The sequence below is a fragment of the Pinus tabuliformis genome, chromosome 3_1 (genome assembly GCF_031772625.1).
Source record: "Pinus tabuliformis cultivar Carrire ecotype Pingquan chromosome 3_1, CPIR1, whole genome shotgun sequence".
Classification (NCBI taxonomy): Eukaryota; Viridiplantae; Streptophyta; class Pinopsida; order Pinales; family Pinaceae; genus Pinus; species Pinus tabuliformis.
In genome coordinates, this window is record NC_142301.1 from 464,288,006 (window position 1) to 464,302,852 (window position 14,847).

The 14,847-nt window shown below is 32.5% G+C and overlaps 1 pseudogene across 1 annotated transcript; it reads left to right on the plus strand.

The window, feature by feature from the left end:
• Positions 1–9,641: 9,641 nt before the first annotated feature.
• On the plus strand, positions 9,642–13,056 carry LOC149187762 (linoleate 9S-lipoxygenase A-like; annotated as a pseudogene). Its single transcript, XR_016255583.1, has 6 exons — positions 9,642–9,864; positions 9,996–10,081; positions 10,174–10,281; positions 10,377–10,687; positions 11,876–12,139; positions 12,222–13,056. The product of XR_016255583.1 is annotated as a linoleate 9S-lipoxygenase A-like (transcript).
• Positions 13,057–14,847: the final 1,791 nt, after the last annotated feature.

Sequence of the window (14,847 nt, forward strand, 5' to 3'; positions counted from 1 at the left end):
AAACTTTTTATTTGTTTCAATATTTACACCATTTAGCATTCATAAATCAATTCATAAAATCATATTTTCCACATACCAATGTAAAAGTTTTATTACTCCAACAACTTTCTCATAAAGTCATATTTTCCACACCCCAATGTAAAAGTTTGATGACTCCACCAACTTTCACTTTCAACTTTAACTTGCATACCTTCAACCGTTCTCTCCCATTTTCTACTCAGGTGATAACGTGTAACATTCTTTTCTTTTTTCACTCATTTTATAATGTGAAACATTCTTTTCAGCCAGAAATTATTTTGCGCATATATTATAAAGTATCATACGTTATAAACGTGTCACAACCTAATGAAAGTTAATGATATACCTTATTTTCCATCTGACATGAAATTCAAAGAGAAAGCCACGGAAGATACAAACTCCTTGAAAGATGAAAGGTGAAAAATACAAAGAAATCGTCATGTGCTTATCACATATTAATAACACGGACCACGTAGAAACACGACTAGCACATGTTTTTATCGGGTCGTGTTTTAAGAACATTGTTTAGAAACATTTGAAATATGAGGTTGTAACAAATAATTCTGGGATATTTTTACAGTCCCCTTTCTAGAAGACTCGCTGCCACATTAATTTATCAGTTATTTATATCTGTCTTACATGGATCCTTAACAAAAACTAATAGATATTTATGGATAAAAATATGTTTTAGAAAAAAAATATTCCTCGAAAATGATGTGGGATGTCGATAATCAAATTTTCATATTATTTTCACTGTAAAGTCATGATCGGAGTCATGTTTAATTGGCAAATGAGTTTTAAGTGAGATGGAGTTTATTAGAGGGATTTACAATGCAATATGGTTGATAATATTCACATTCTGGAAAAGAACACAAATGTTATAAAATGTGGTATTTGTAGCATACTTTGGTTTCAATGTGGTTTCATTGTGGCTTGTCTATATACTAATAAAATAAGAGGAATAATTTTTTGTTATCATTGTGGTTGGTAATTTTGAGGGGAAATACAAGTTTAGGGATTTGTCTCAACCAAAGTGAGAAATACAATGAGGAGCGATTTACAATGCAACATGGTTGAGAGTATTCACATTCAGGGGAAGAACACAAATGCTACAAAATGTGGTGTTTGTAGCATACTTTGGTTTCAATGTCGCTTCACTACGGTTTGTCCATATATGAACAAAATAAGAGGAATAATGGTTTGTTAGCATTGTTGTTGGTAACTTTGAGGGAAAATACAAGCTTAGGGATTCGCCTCAACAAAAGTGAGAAATACAATGAGGAGGCCAAGGGCCTAAGGAATTTCTTGATTACACAATGAGAGAAGTGGAAGACAAGTATGAATCATGAGAAAGTAAAGAGGGAAAAATAACTAAAAACTAAATTGTTGTGAAGGTGGTTAAGAATACCATGGGGTAAAGGAATCGTATCAAGAGTCAGAACTTTCATATAGAAGGAAATTGGAGTTCTCAACTTTGCTGGAAAAATATCAAACCTTATTATCAAATCTCGAAGCACATCCACCTACTTCTTATTTAAATGACTCTACCATTATTACTCTTACTAAGAATGTAACTAATCCAATAGAAGGAAAAGAAATCACAAAACCATGTAAGTAGACATTATTGTCAATGTTGATCCTAAGCTATAATTTTTTATTTTTATCTATAACAATGTTATTGTTAAAACTATTTATGGATATTTACACAAACATTTTTTTAAACTAGTTTCATTTATTATTTAGTAAATAGATCTTTTGTTTAGAGTAAAAAATATATATATCAAGTATAAAAAAATACATTTTAATGGTAACAACATTTTATAAAATATTTAAAATCTATAAAATCTATAATTCTAAAAAATAAAATTCTAGATATCTTTTAAAAGCATAAAATATCAAATATCACTTTAAAAACATTTATCTCTCCTGCACACACTCTATATATATATATTTTTCATAACACTGAAATAGAATTAATAATAAATATTTATCAGAGTATCAATATTTAAAACTTACTTTTTTATAAAAAAATAAAATTAAGTGAAATTAATAATGCTATTTATATATAAAAGCAGTATAATTGAATATGGTAATAGCATTATAACGGATATCATAAATCAAATAATTAATCAAATAAAACTCAAAAAAAATAAAATTAAACTAAATTTTATAAAATGTTAGTATGCCTATGTTCAATTTGATGATTATTTTAATAATGACACTTTTTCTTTCTAATTTTTTTATTTGTTTTTGGGTTTTAATTTATAAATATAGTGAATAGATAATATCTATTACATATGTTTTTCATGAAATCAAAAATGTTATTAATGTATTATCAACATCATCATAATAATAATAAAATAGATCAAATAACTAACCATGTAAAATGCAAAACTAAAATCCTAATTAACCAAATAAACGTTCTAAAACATTTGTTTTTGTGTATATGTCTAATTTGATGGTTATTTTATTAAAACTCAAAATTTTAAAAATATTTTATAAACTAAAATTTATAAAATATTTTTATGTATATGTTTAATTTGATGATATTTTTTTTTTTTTTGCTTGTTTATATAGCGAATATATAATACTTATAATATATTTTTGATAAAAAATTTAAGTGAAATTAATAATTTTATTAATATTGTTTAAAGTAGTAATGATATTATTAATATAACAATTATATCATACATCAAATGACTAACAAACTAAAGCTCAAAACTAAAACTTATTTTACAAAATAAACATTATAAAACTAATTTAATTTTTTTGGGTGTGTATGTGTAATTTGATAGTTATTTTAATAATGATTTTATTTTTTTAACATGGTGAATGGATAATTATGATGATTGTTTTAGTAGTTATTTTTTAAAACTAGAATGAATGGGTAATTATGTTAACAAAGATGAAATGAATGGGTAACCATATTAGAAAAGATATATATTTTAGAATAAGGTATTTAGAATTTTAATTTAATTATCAATTATTATTACGTGGATGGTAGAAAATATTTTTGTTGGTAGTAGTCATACATCAAAGCTGAAATTTATTCTAGAATAGTTATGTCCTTCTTAGTTAAATTAATTAATTAAAAAAATATGATAAGAGTATCTAAAGTGTGATATGAAATGAGTTATGGTTTTTAGGGCACGTGGATGAGTTATAGTTTTTAGAGCATGTGGTATTGATAAACTATGGTATTGGCCCATGGTATTATTAGGTGGATTGTAGAGAATATTTTTGTTAGTAATAATCACACATAGAAGTTGGATTTATTCTAGAATAATTATGTCTTTTTTCTCTTTCTAATTAAACTAATTAAAAAGATGTCATACAAAATATTTAAAGTGTAATTAGAGTAAATTATGATTTTGAAAGTATGTAATAATAATAACCCATAATATTATAATAGCTTAAGAATAATAAAGTGCAAGTTTCATTTTAATTCCAAATAAAATTTATTAAAATACATTCTGAAAATATGAATTCCATTTATGAAAACATGCAGTTTCAAAATATATCCTATTATACGTTTACGACTACATGAATAAAGTATAGCTATTAATGTAGGAGTCGTGTAACCAGGCTTAGGAATTGTCCGGATAGCCAAAAGTAGCCGGAATCCGGGTAAAAAAATTTCAAAAAATCTGGTAGAGGTAGTGTTTGAATCATGTTTTTGATGGTGTAAATGGATTCAGCACCATAAAAAACGTCTAAGAATCCTAAAATTTTGAAGTTTAACAACTTGGATTTACAAAAATCCTTGCCGAATTTTCTCTAAATATAACTGGAATTTCCATAACTTTCCGAACAACTCCTCCACCTCATTAGACTACGCGATTAAGGTATCACAGATAACAACTAAGAGTAGCGACGTTTAGGGCGGGCAGGCGGCCCGCAGCTGGGATCACGGTGACGGTCAAAGAATTCACGTAAAACCATGTGACACACATGGGGCTGGGCTATCAGTACTTTTGCATAAAATCAAAATCAAAATCTTAATGGTTGAGGTGGGAAAACCCGACTTTTCCTTGTGCAGAAAATCAAAATCAAAATGGTTGAGCTAGGAAAACCGGACTTTTCCTTGTGCAGAAAATCAAAATCAAAATCAAAATCAAAATGGTTGAGTTAGGAAAACCCGCCTTGAGTTAGGAAAACCCGACTTGTCCTTGTCATTTGAAATGTTCAGGTAATAGGTAAAACGTAAGTCCATATAATACAAATGCCATTTGGAAGTGAAGTGATACACACTTGAACGCTTCCACTTCCATATACAAGGTAGATATATGTGATAATGAACACGTGCTTTCTTATACAATTTAGAAGTGAAGTTATACCAAGACACTTTAGATATGTGACGAGCAGTGTTCAAAATTGAACACGTCAGAGCCCTTCATAGGGCCTCTGGCATGTCACAGAAGTAGGGAGAAAAACTTCATAGTCAAAAGAAATTTAAAATTTGAGTTTTGCAAGTTCAAAAAAAAATTGAAATAATATTTTAAAATGTTTTAAGAAGGGTTGTCAACCCACATATTTTTTTCTTAAATTTCAATTTTACTGAAGTCCATACTCCTATCAGGACATGTCTCTGACTCACCGAGTCACCACAGTGGTTACCACTCTTCTTTTTTTCATTCGTTGAGAAAGAGCAGTCTCTGAACCTGCCCCTTACATTTCCCTTTGGATGTCACCTACAAAAGGGGTTTCATATGATGCTTGCCTATCTTATACAACGTTAAACCCCTCTACTGCCAAATTAGTGTTGCTTCAAGAAGATGATGTTGTGGTGATCAGAGATTTCCCGGAGCAGGTGAAGGTAGCATAAATATTAAGAGAAAGTCCCAAATTTTTCGTCTGCCATGCCAATTTAAATCGTTTCGATGAGTATGTTTCTCCGCTTTTTGTAGAGCATGCACTGCAGATGGAGCACCTCTATTTTATGCTTCCTCTATTTTATGGAGCACCTCTATTTTATGTAGAATCCTCTGACAGCCTCTGATATGGCTTCCCTAGCCATAAAAACCAGCGTTGCCATGGATCGAAGCCACAACTGCTCCCGAACTCATAGATTTATATCTTTTGTTTGGAGCGCCGAAGTTGGAGATGAATGTAGAGATTAGTGATCATAATGGAAAAATGAGGAATGCATTGATAATTTCGAGAGGGTTAATGTGCATGATGGACTCTGACCCTGCGACGCCGGCATAGGAACGATGAGAAGGAATCTGAGAACTATTGAGGAGGTGGCCTTCGGTTATTGACACAACAACTTCACTTTTCAACTCCTGGTCAGTAAACCTTATCCTCCACAGATGCTCCTGGTTAGAATCAAGTTTGAAATTAGATTTCCCTCCAAACTCAGTGCTAAGAAGAATGCTAGAATCAAGAGAATTCTGGAAGGCCATGCTTGACATTGTTGTTTCAAGTTGTGCCTCTTTTATTATAGATACTTAACAAAACTGAAATAGATATAACAAAAATAATTGATTGTAGTTGCGAGTTCCTCCACCAAATCATAAAAGTTACCATTTGTATATCTTCTCAGTGAGCTGAAATAAGTGGCCAGAGTTATATCTACCTTTTTCATTGAGTCCTACCGTCTATCAAATGAAACCTCCTTATTCTTTAACTTCACTGGAGTACCAATGATGTAAGCAGTTCCAAGACGATGATATGATTTACTTTATGTACACTTAACACCAAGACAATACAACCATCCAAAGCCTTTGGTATGATTTTGAATCTAGCTAACCATGTCTCAATAAAAGTTCTTCAGACATGAAGGCAAAATAAATAGAAAATTCAGTTGTCTTAGTGTTGGAATTTCTTTGGAAAAACGCATATTGAATCTTCAAATGCCACATCTATTTCACTCATCATTGGAAAACTACCAAAGGCACTCTTTTAGTCCAATGTAGCATGTTTGTAATTACAAATCCCATTAACCATAATTTGATCATCCATCAACAACATTTCCTTTTACTATTTGGATAACATTGTATTTGTTACATATATGTTCTTCATCACTCGTATCAATTTAATAGCAAGTTCCCATACCACATCAAATGACTCTTCGGAAAATGGCATTTGTACTGTGAAACCATCTTATTGAGGCTCTTTTACCCCATGTTTTCAGAGTTTAACCTTCAACTGCACGTTGAGATGTAAAGTTTTTCTTTCATCTCAAACTAATTCTTTTTTGGATGTCCTTACACCAACCTCTGCTTAATAAAATAGTAATTCAAGGAAAAAGACATAAAACATAACATTTGGTGAACATAAATGTTATGAACATAATTGGCCTGTTTGAAATTCACTTGTCAGTTACAATGTGTATAAATTGTATGATGAATACTGGACTTGCAGTCATGTTGGAAGGGGCTATTATTCTTGATAAACTAAGGAATATCTTGCAGTTTGCAACATTGTAAATCCATCGAAAACCAATAGTATGCTGTCTTGGAACTGCCTTTACCAAAATGTTTCTCTTGGACAAGCTTAGACTAATCAAAGTTTATTTTTATCTAAGAAATGGGTGTTTTCCCCTTACCTTCCAACAATGGAAATGAGGTCGTGAATGAAATTTCAAAGATTTTCTTTTAGGTTTTCTAACAAGGACAAATCCACTGTCTATTATTTTATATTCCTAGAGTTGCCTAACTCCTGGGAATAATTCATCTTGGCTCTGTTCAATGATTTCATTTTTGGTAGAAGGCTAGCCCGTAAAGATCCAGATCCCCCTTTCCAAAGGAAAACATTGATTCCTAGTTGGGTTCCTCCTAAACTAAAGGGCCTCTTAAAATAAATTTTGCTTACCATCTCAATGCTTTTACCAATTATCCTAATCTCAACCCCATGTATGATATGTGATGAAAAAAAGTTCTATGTGAATTTTCTAGGGAGAAGAAGAATGAGTGTACAGGAACCATGTCTTTGCTTACAACTGATAAAGAATGATAAATACTAAGTAGATAAATGCAGGTACCCTTAATTTCCATAAACATACTTCTAAGTCAAGTGAGCTAACTGGTTATAGGTGTAAGTAATTTGTTTATTGGAAAGCACATGGATTACCAAATAAACAGAACAAATGCACAATTGCAAGTACGATACGCAATAGATCTAATTTTCATTAGTCACATAGGGGAGGGATAAGCTACATAGATGATAGGAGTAAAAGGGAAAATAATATTTAGTCACAGCTGATTATGTATTGGGTGATTGGCCAAGCCAGTTGAGTAGCTATTACCTAACAAAATGATTATTTAATTACATCATTTCTTGTCTATTAGTACTTATGTGGATTACCTTTCAAAAAGGAGGGATCAATGATCCTCATCTAATTCTATAGATGGAAGTACTATACTAACGTTTTCTTGTTAGTTGGATGATGAGGGAGCATAAGCAGGCATGAATATTTCTGGTTAGAATATGAAAATTGTTTCTCAAATGTAGGCAATTTCAGGGTTTATTTTATTAGATCGATGTACATTCTTAAACAATATCCAAATTGAATTAGAAGTGAAAAAATATTGAGAAGCCACAATTCCAAACCACGAAAGCTATATTGAAGCTCATCCTAAAATTTTAGCATGGATTATTCAAGATTATGTTGGAATGAGTACATTGCAAGTCATATACGATGCTGCTTTACAATTGTGTATAATCCCAAATAAGGTTACAAAATGAAAATGGCCTTATTATACATTCAAAGAGAAACCGTTTTACAGCTCTTGCCAAAGTCTACCATTTATAGTTCTTGAAAAAGTCTAGAATTGCAATTTGGTAGTGCAAGTTCTCAAAATTTGATCAAGTTGCAGCCATACCGATAATGGCAGAGATAGAAAATTTCAATAATTTTCTCTGAATATGAGTTATATCTTCTTGCAATGATTGAATTCTCTTTCAAAGATGATGGAAGAAATTTTTATGATCCTTGTTTCATGCCAAACGTGTAGTATGTTCCTATAAATATTCTTTGTTGTTCATGTCCATCAATCTGCCAATCAAACAACAAGTGAAGTGTCAACTCAAAAAAAAATACTCCAAGATACAAATACTGAAGATTTTGTTGTTCAGTCTTTCACAACATGCAAGGGGTAAAAATATTATCATAATATGATCTCTGCTAAAAAACCAGCCTAGATCCATCTTAACTCTGAAGTTTTCTTTGCTCTAATGATATTGAGTTTAGTATGAATTGTTGTGGGAATTCATAAAAATTGGAGCTTAATCACTGTGTTCAGGTTCTTGTAGTTTTTCTAAGGGATTGGGTTTGGTAATGGATAGTATGAGGTTGCACGAGATGGAACAAGATTGAATATTTGCACTAGAATGAGCCTGACTGTTATTTGTTTTGCTATAAATCTGAAGGTTCTTATAGGTTTTCCTAGCCATAATAGTATGAGATTTTATGTAAATGATTATGAGAATTCATGATGTTTAAGATGTATCAAAGATTTGAAGATTTGCATTTCACTATGAAGCAGTTTCTGATCAAGTCCTAAATCAATTGAGTTTTACGTGGTTATGTGCTATATTGAGGAATATCTATATTGGTCCAAACATGGGGTTTAATTCATCGGTAGACCACTTTGACAAGCTCCCAGATTCACTTTCGCTGCTTATATTCAACAAATTTGGTGATATTAAGAACTTGAGATGATGTTGTGCAGTTTCAAAGAGGTTCTCTAGTATAGTCCCCCAAGTGCAGATTATGGTAGTTAAGGTGGACTATGTCATATCCAGTGAAGAAACCAACCTTAATAACAGTGGTAAAAACATGGGGATATGGAGCTATTTGACGAGAATCATGCTGGTTACTAGGTATCATTGTTAGGGCATGGCAGACATTGCAACATTTTTTGGGCCCAAATAAATCCATGGTTGCAGAGGTTTCCCATCATTCTCCCGGTGAGGTTTTAAAGAATTTCAAGGAAGTGTAGAATCTAAGGATTGAATTGCTTGGTGGGGAACTCAGAATTGATCAATTAACATACCCTTTGATCTTTCAAAACTTTCACCAGAAATGGGAAGACCCTTGGTGTCCTGCTATGATCTTGGCTCAAGGAGTAGACTCCCCTTATCCTTGAGTCTTGACTCTTGCTAAATCATAAGATTTGGTATATATGGCTTGCAGGTTGCTGGAAATACTCTTGGTGTTATAATGGTAGCCACGAGGGTTGATCTGGGGTCTTCCTTAGATTAGTCCAAACAATTACCGATTTACCATGTGTTAAAAAAAAGAAATGGAAAGATAATTCACTGTTGTCAATTGAATTTCTTTTTTGTTTTATGCTTTTCATTATGGAAGGGCGACTAGAATGTACGGCCCTCTAAATGAAATTAAAACCTTCCCTTCAAATTTGATCACTGGTGACGAGGCCGCCGACCGTGGGGCCCTACACCAATTATCAGGCTCGATATAGAAATTGATATTGAATGACGTTGTACGAGGTTCCGTTGGAAAATTTTCATCACACGATTACGGGACCACAGTGGTCATTCATACGAATGATCTGCCACGAGGCGTGGAGCAGAAGAAACGATGGTCTACAGATAGGCAGCGATGGCCATTGGAGACAGTATCACGGTCAAAGAATTCACCTAAAACCATGTGACACACACGGCGCTATCTGATTGTGCCTGAGATCACGGAAGGTTCTGATACCGCGTTCAAAACATTCGAACAAATTGAACAGCTCTACGTACGGGGATTTCAAAGTCGATATAATTCCCTTGAGAAACTTCTTAGACACGAGAATCCTCTTCAGATTGTCCATGGATTACTAGAATCTGCAGAGGACAATCCACTGATAGAGTTTGCGCGACCTCAAGTTTTTGCAGGTGAAAATATGTTAATATTTTACGTCCATTTAACTCAACTATTTGTTTGCATGGCTCGAAAAATTTCTCAAACTATTTGTTTCTCGGGCACAAATAATTTCTTTACCTGAAATGAATTTTGGCAACCATAGGTAATAAGAGCGCGTGGAAGGCCGATCTTGAATATGCAAGACAGGCGCTAGCTGGTTTGAATCCGATGGTAATCCAATGCTTACAGGTAATTGATGAGTCCTTTAAGTACGAATAGGCTAAGGATCTGTGATGGCATTTTGTTCAAACACGCCAATAATTAGATTTTACGTGTGACAGACATTTCCCCCGTCCAGCAACTTGGACCCAAATATCTACGGTCCACAGAAGAGTTCAATCACCGAGCGACACATACAAAAGTTCCTCGAGGGCCTTTCCGTGCAGCAGGTTGATCGTCGCGCTTTCCCTCAATCTTACACTCTCTTCTCCATTGGTTTTTTATGAGTATTTCCAATAAATCAAATCTATCTATGTTGATGTAGGCTGTTGCGTCAAAGAGGGTGTTTATTCTGGACTACTATGATGCATATATGCTGTATGCCGAACGCATCAATAAGCTATCGGAGGGGAGTAAAACATATGGCAGTCGCACACTTTTCTTCCTCACGAACGAGGGAGTGCTGAAGCCCGTGGCCATTGAATTGTGTTTGCCTCCCACCGCTGAACAGGAATTAGGTGTTAGAGACGTGTACACTCCTGCTGAGGAGGGAACAGAAGAAGGAGCGTTATGGTTGCTAGCAAAAGCTCATGCTCGTGTCAACGATGCGGGTTACCATCAATTGATTAGTCATTGGTAAACATTCTTGCTTATATTATAATAATATCGACTATATTATTCTTTCAGTTTATTAATTTAAAATCTAAAAATATCCTTATTTACATTTAGACTTTTTAACTTCTCACAAAAATAAATAAATAAATATATATATATATATATATATATATATTATCAATTATTATTATTAATACATTCCAACAAGTAACACACTATCTTTTCTAATCTAAAACTAAGTAGTACATATTTTTAAATATTACATTATTTAAAATAAAATATTTATAATTAAAATAATAGTAATGGGTATATATATTTTTCTTTTAATTCTTATTACTATATATTTATGTCTTAAAGACAACTATTAAAATTATCCATTCCTAAATTGAAATGGACAACTATTAATATTAATGTTTTATGATATTAATATTAATATATATATTTTAGTTTTTAATATTAAAATTAATTTAGATTTTAGTTTAAAGTTTTTATTTTATAGATATTAAATGAATGATATTATTTTAAAATTAAAATTAAAAATAAAATTAAAATTAGGTTTCATTATATATCTCTCTGGCCGACCTGTGCTGTTCCCTTAACATTCATCCCTCATGAGTATTTATTTCCTTCATCTGGCTCTTCTTTTTATCATCTTTCTCTGATCATCTTTCTCTTTTCCCTGATGATGGATCCCATTTGGGATTCGAAACGTTGGTGTAAAAATTCCAAAACTGTGGATTCTCCCGTTAAAAATTCAAAAAAAAAATTAATATTAAAAAATATATATTATATATATATATATATATATATATATATATATATTATAATATCTATATATATATATATATTTCTTTTCCAGTTTTTGAAAAGAATTTATTACTCGTTATTAATAATAAATTTCACAAAGTAATTTTCGTTAGTAAAATGTGTTCACACTATTTTCTCTAAATTTAAAACTAAGCAATACATATTTTTAAATATTAAATTATTTAAAGTAAAATATACATAACTAAACATAATAGTACTGAGTATATATATTTTTCTTGTTTAATGCTTATTATTATTATTATATTTATGTGTTAAACACAGCTACTAAAATTATCTATTTTAAAATTGAAATGTGTTTTTTAGAAATCTTTATACTTGGCTATTAGCAGTCCAAGAGTTTCAAACTACTACATTGAATTTTCCTCATTTTAATGAGTGCAGGCTGAGAACTCATGCAACAATGGAGCCTTTTATTATAGCTACTCACAGACAACTAAGTAGAATGCATCCGTTGTACAAGTTATTGATACCTCATTATCTTGATACAATGGACATCAATCAAGCTGCGCGTCAGAGCTTAATCAACACGGGAGGAATTATTGAAAAAAGCTTTACTCCTAGCAAATAATCCATGGAGATGTCATCTGCGATCTACAAAGATTGGAGATTTAATGAGCAAGGATTGCCGGCTGATCTTCTTAAAAGGTTTGTTTTCAAAGACTAAAATGCTATTTTCATTAAATATTCTTAGCATACTCTATTGACATATAAATTTTGTGTTTTTCAGGGGAATGGCTATCCGGGACCCAACATCACCCCACGAGCTAAAGCTCATGATTGAAGACTACCCATTTGCCATCGATGGCCTGGAAATATGGTCTGCTATGAAGGATTGGGTTGCAGACTACTTATCTTTGTATTACAAGGATGATGCATCTATGAAAAGAGATCAAGAATTGCAACGTTGGTGGAGTTAGATAGTAAATGTTGGCCATGGAGACTTAAAGAATGATCCGAGCAGATGGTATGAAATGAAGACAAAAGATGAAGTTGTTGAAGCACTAACCACTATTATGTGGCTTGCATCCGCTCATCACGCTGCCGTTAACTTCGGGCAGTATGCTTATGGAGGATACATGCCCAATCTCCCCACCATGAGTAAACGTCTCATTCCAGAGAAAGGTTCCAAAGAATACACTGAGATGGTGAGAGATGTAGACGAATATTTCCTTAAAACTGTATCTACTCCCTCCGAAGCCACACTTGTCATGGCCGTTTTGGAGATTTTATCAAAGCATGCTAAAAAGTGTACGTGGGACAAATACAAGGATCCACACCAGAATGGGCCGATGACAACGGAATAGATGAAGCTTTCAACCGATTTTTATCGAGGTTAGAGCAGGTGGAGATGAAGGTAAGAACCAGAAACAATAATCCCAAATTGAAGAACAGGCTTGGGCTCGCTCTAGTTCCATATACGTTGTTGTATCCTGACACCACTAATTTATCAAAGTCCGGTGGCCTTACTGGTCGCGGTGTCCCTAACAGTATATCTATCTAATCAATCTGCTCCCATTATCTGTATTGTGACAATTCAATATATTAATATTCACTCTGTATCACTCCAAACCAATGTTGTCTCTTTAATGTAATCCCAAAGCCTATTGGAGGGTATGATATTGAATTGCAGAGAAAATTACCTAAGCGACAAGTTTCCTGATTGCAATTTAAGTCACTGGCATATAATTTTGCATACCTATGATGTTTATTGTCTACTTTCCATTTGGAAAATAAAAAGAATTTATTTTTAAAAGCAAGGATTTACATTTAAGGTAAATGTTAGTCACTATCAATGAATTCTCTTCAATGAAACATATCATCCATGTTTTGAAATTTACGATAAGAAAAGTTATTGACATAACATCCATTACTCACCCATATGAATTTTGAGAATATATTGGAAGCAAACAACAATTACTATATATAATAACAACATGCAATTAAATTGAATTATTTTCAATTTCAGACAAATTGAACCAAAGTAATGTAGAGGTTTTCATGCTTAACGTACATTCTAACTCAATTAAGTTATTACATATTCGACACAAGGAAGACTGTGGTTAGAAAATCGAAACTTACCAGAGTAAAATACATCTAATTAAAATGTTTATATAAAAAAGTATTCATTTCCAAAAGAAAATACTTTAATGATATTCTTACATGGTCCTAATGCTAATATTAGTAACGTGCAAGTGGTTGACCATGTTTTACCATGGACAACCACTGATAGTATAACATGATTGTGGTTGATGTGATTAATCTGTATAATAATACAAGGAGTAATATAATGAGTTCAGATACAATAATGAATAAATCAATGCCTTGAAGTGATACGTGGTTCAACCAAATTTACTAATGTGGTCGATACACGCCGATCGACGTTATTTTCGTACACCAATTGTTATATAAAAGATGGAAAATGTCACTAATTGATATATATCAACCACATTAGTAAATTTGGTTGTGTCAGCTGAAAGTCGATGTGTGTGGTGGATTCATTAACCATGGTTGATGATGGTTGATGAGGTTGACCATGGTAAAGGTTACATTAATGTTACAAAAATGGTTATGTTAATAATTCATATGTTTAATGGGGTTGACCATTGTTGAAGAGGGTTGACCATATTCAATCGTAGAGATCTTGATTGCATTATGGTTGACCATGTTTGACCATTCTATCCATGGCTAACCATGGTTAGCCATTAGGAGTTGGTTGAGTATTCAATTTAATGTCTTGGATTGAGAATTTAATGTAAAGTAATATAAAAAAAATTGAATTATCCAACAATTGGTGGTGAAGAAGAATGGTATCCTTTCTCCACCAACTTTAACGTGGTATTCTGCTACAAATTATGAATAAACTCCTCTTTTATTAAGGACTTGTGATAAAGTTTTAGTTTATTCCCATTGACAAGAAACATGATTACTTATTCGTTAATGATCTCGATTCCTACCAGTCCAATATCAAAAAAAACTTCTACTTCATAAGGGCCTAACCAATGCGTTTGGAATTTCCCTTAAAAATATTTAATTTTTGAGTCAAACAGAACATCCCTACCACTTGGTTTGAATTTCTTGACCATGGTAAATTTGTCATGCGATCTCTTCCTTTGTTGATGAATGATGTTTGCCATTTGTATGGCATCTTGTCTAATTTCATCCAACTGATTGAGTTGTGCCAATCTTTGCTTTTCGTCTTTAGAGAGGTCTAGCCCCGAGCTTTGTTGTTGTCCTATATGTCTCCACTTGGAACTCAATAGGAATTAGAATTTGATTTCCATAGATAGGCTCACAAAGAGTGTGTCCAATGGAATGTCTCCATGTGGTTTGGTGTGCCCAAATTGCTTCTGAAA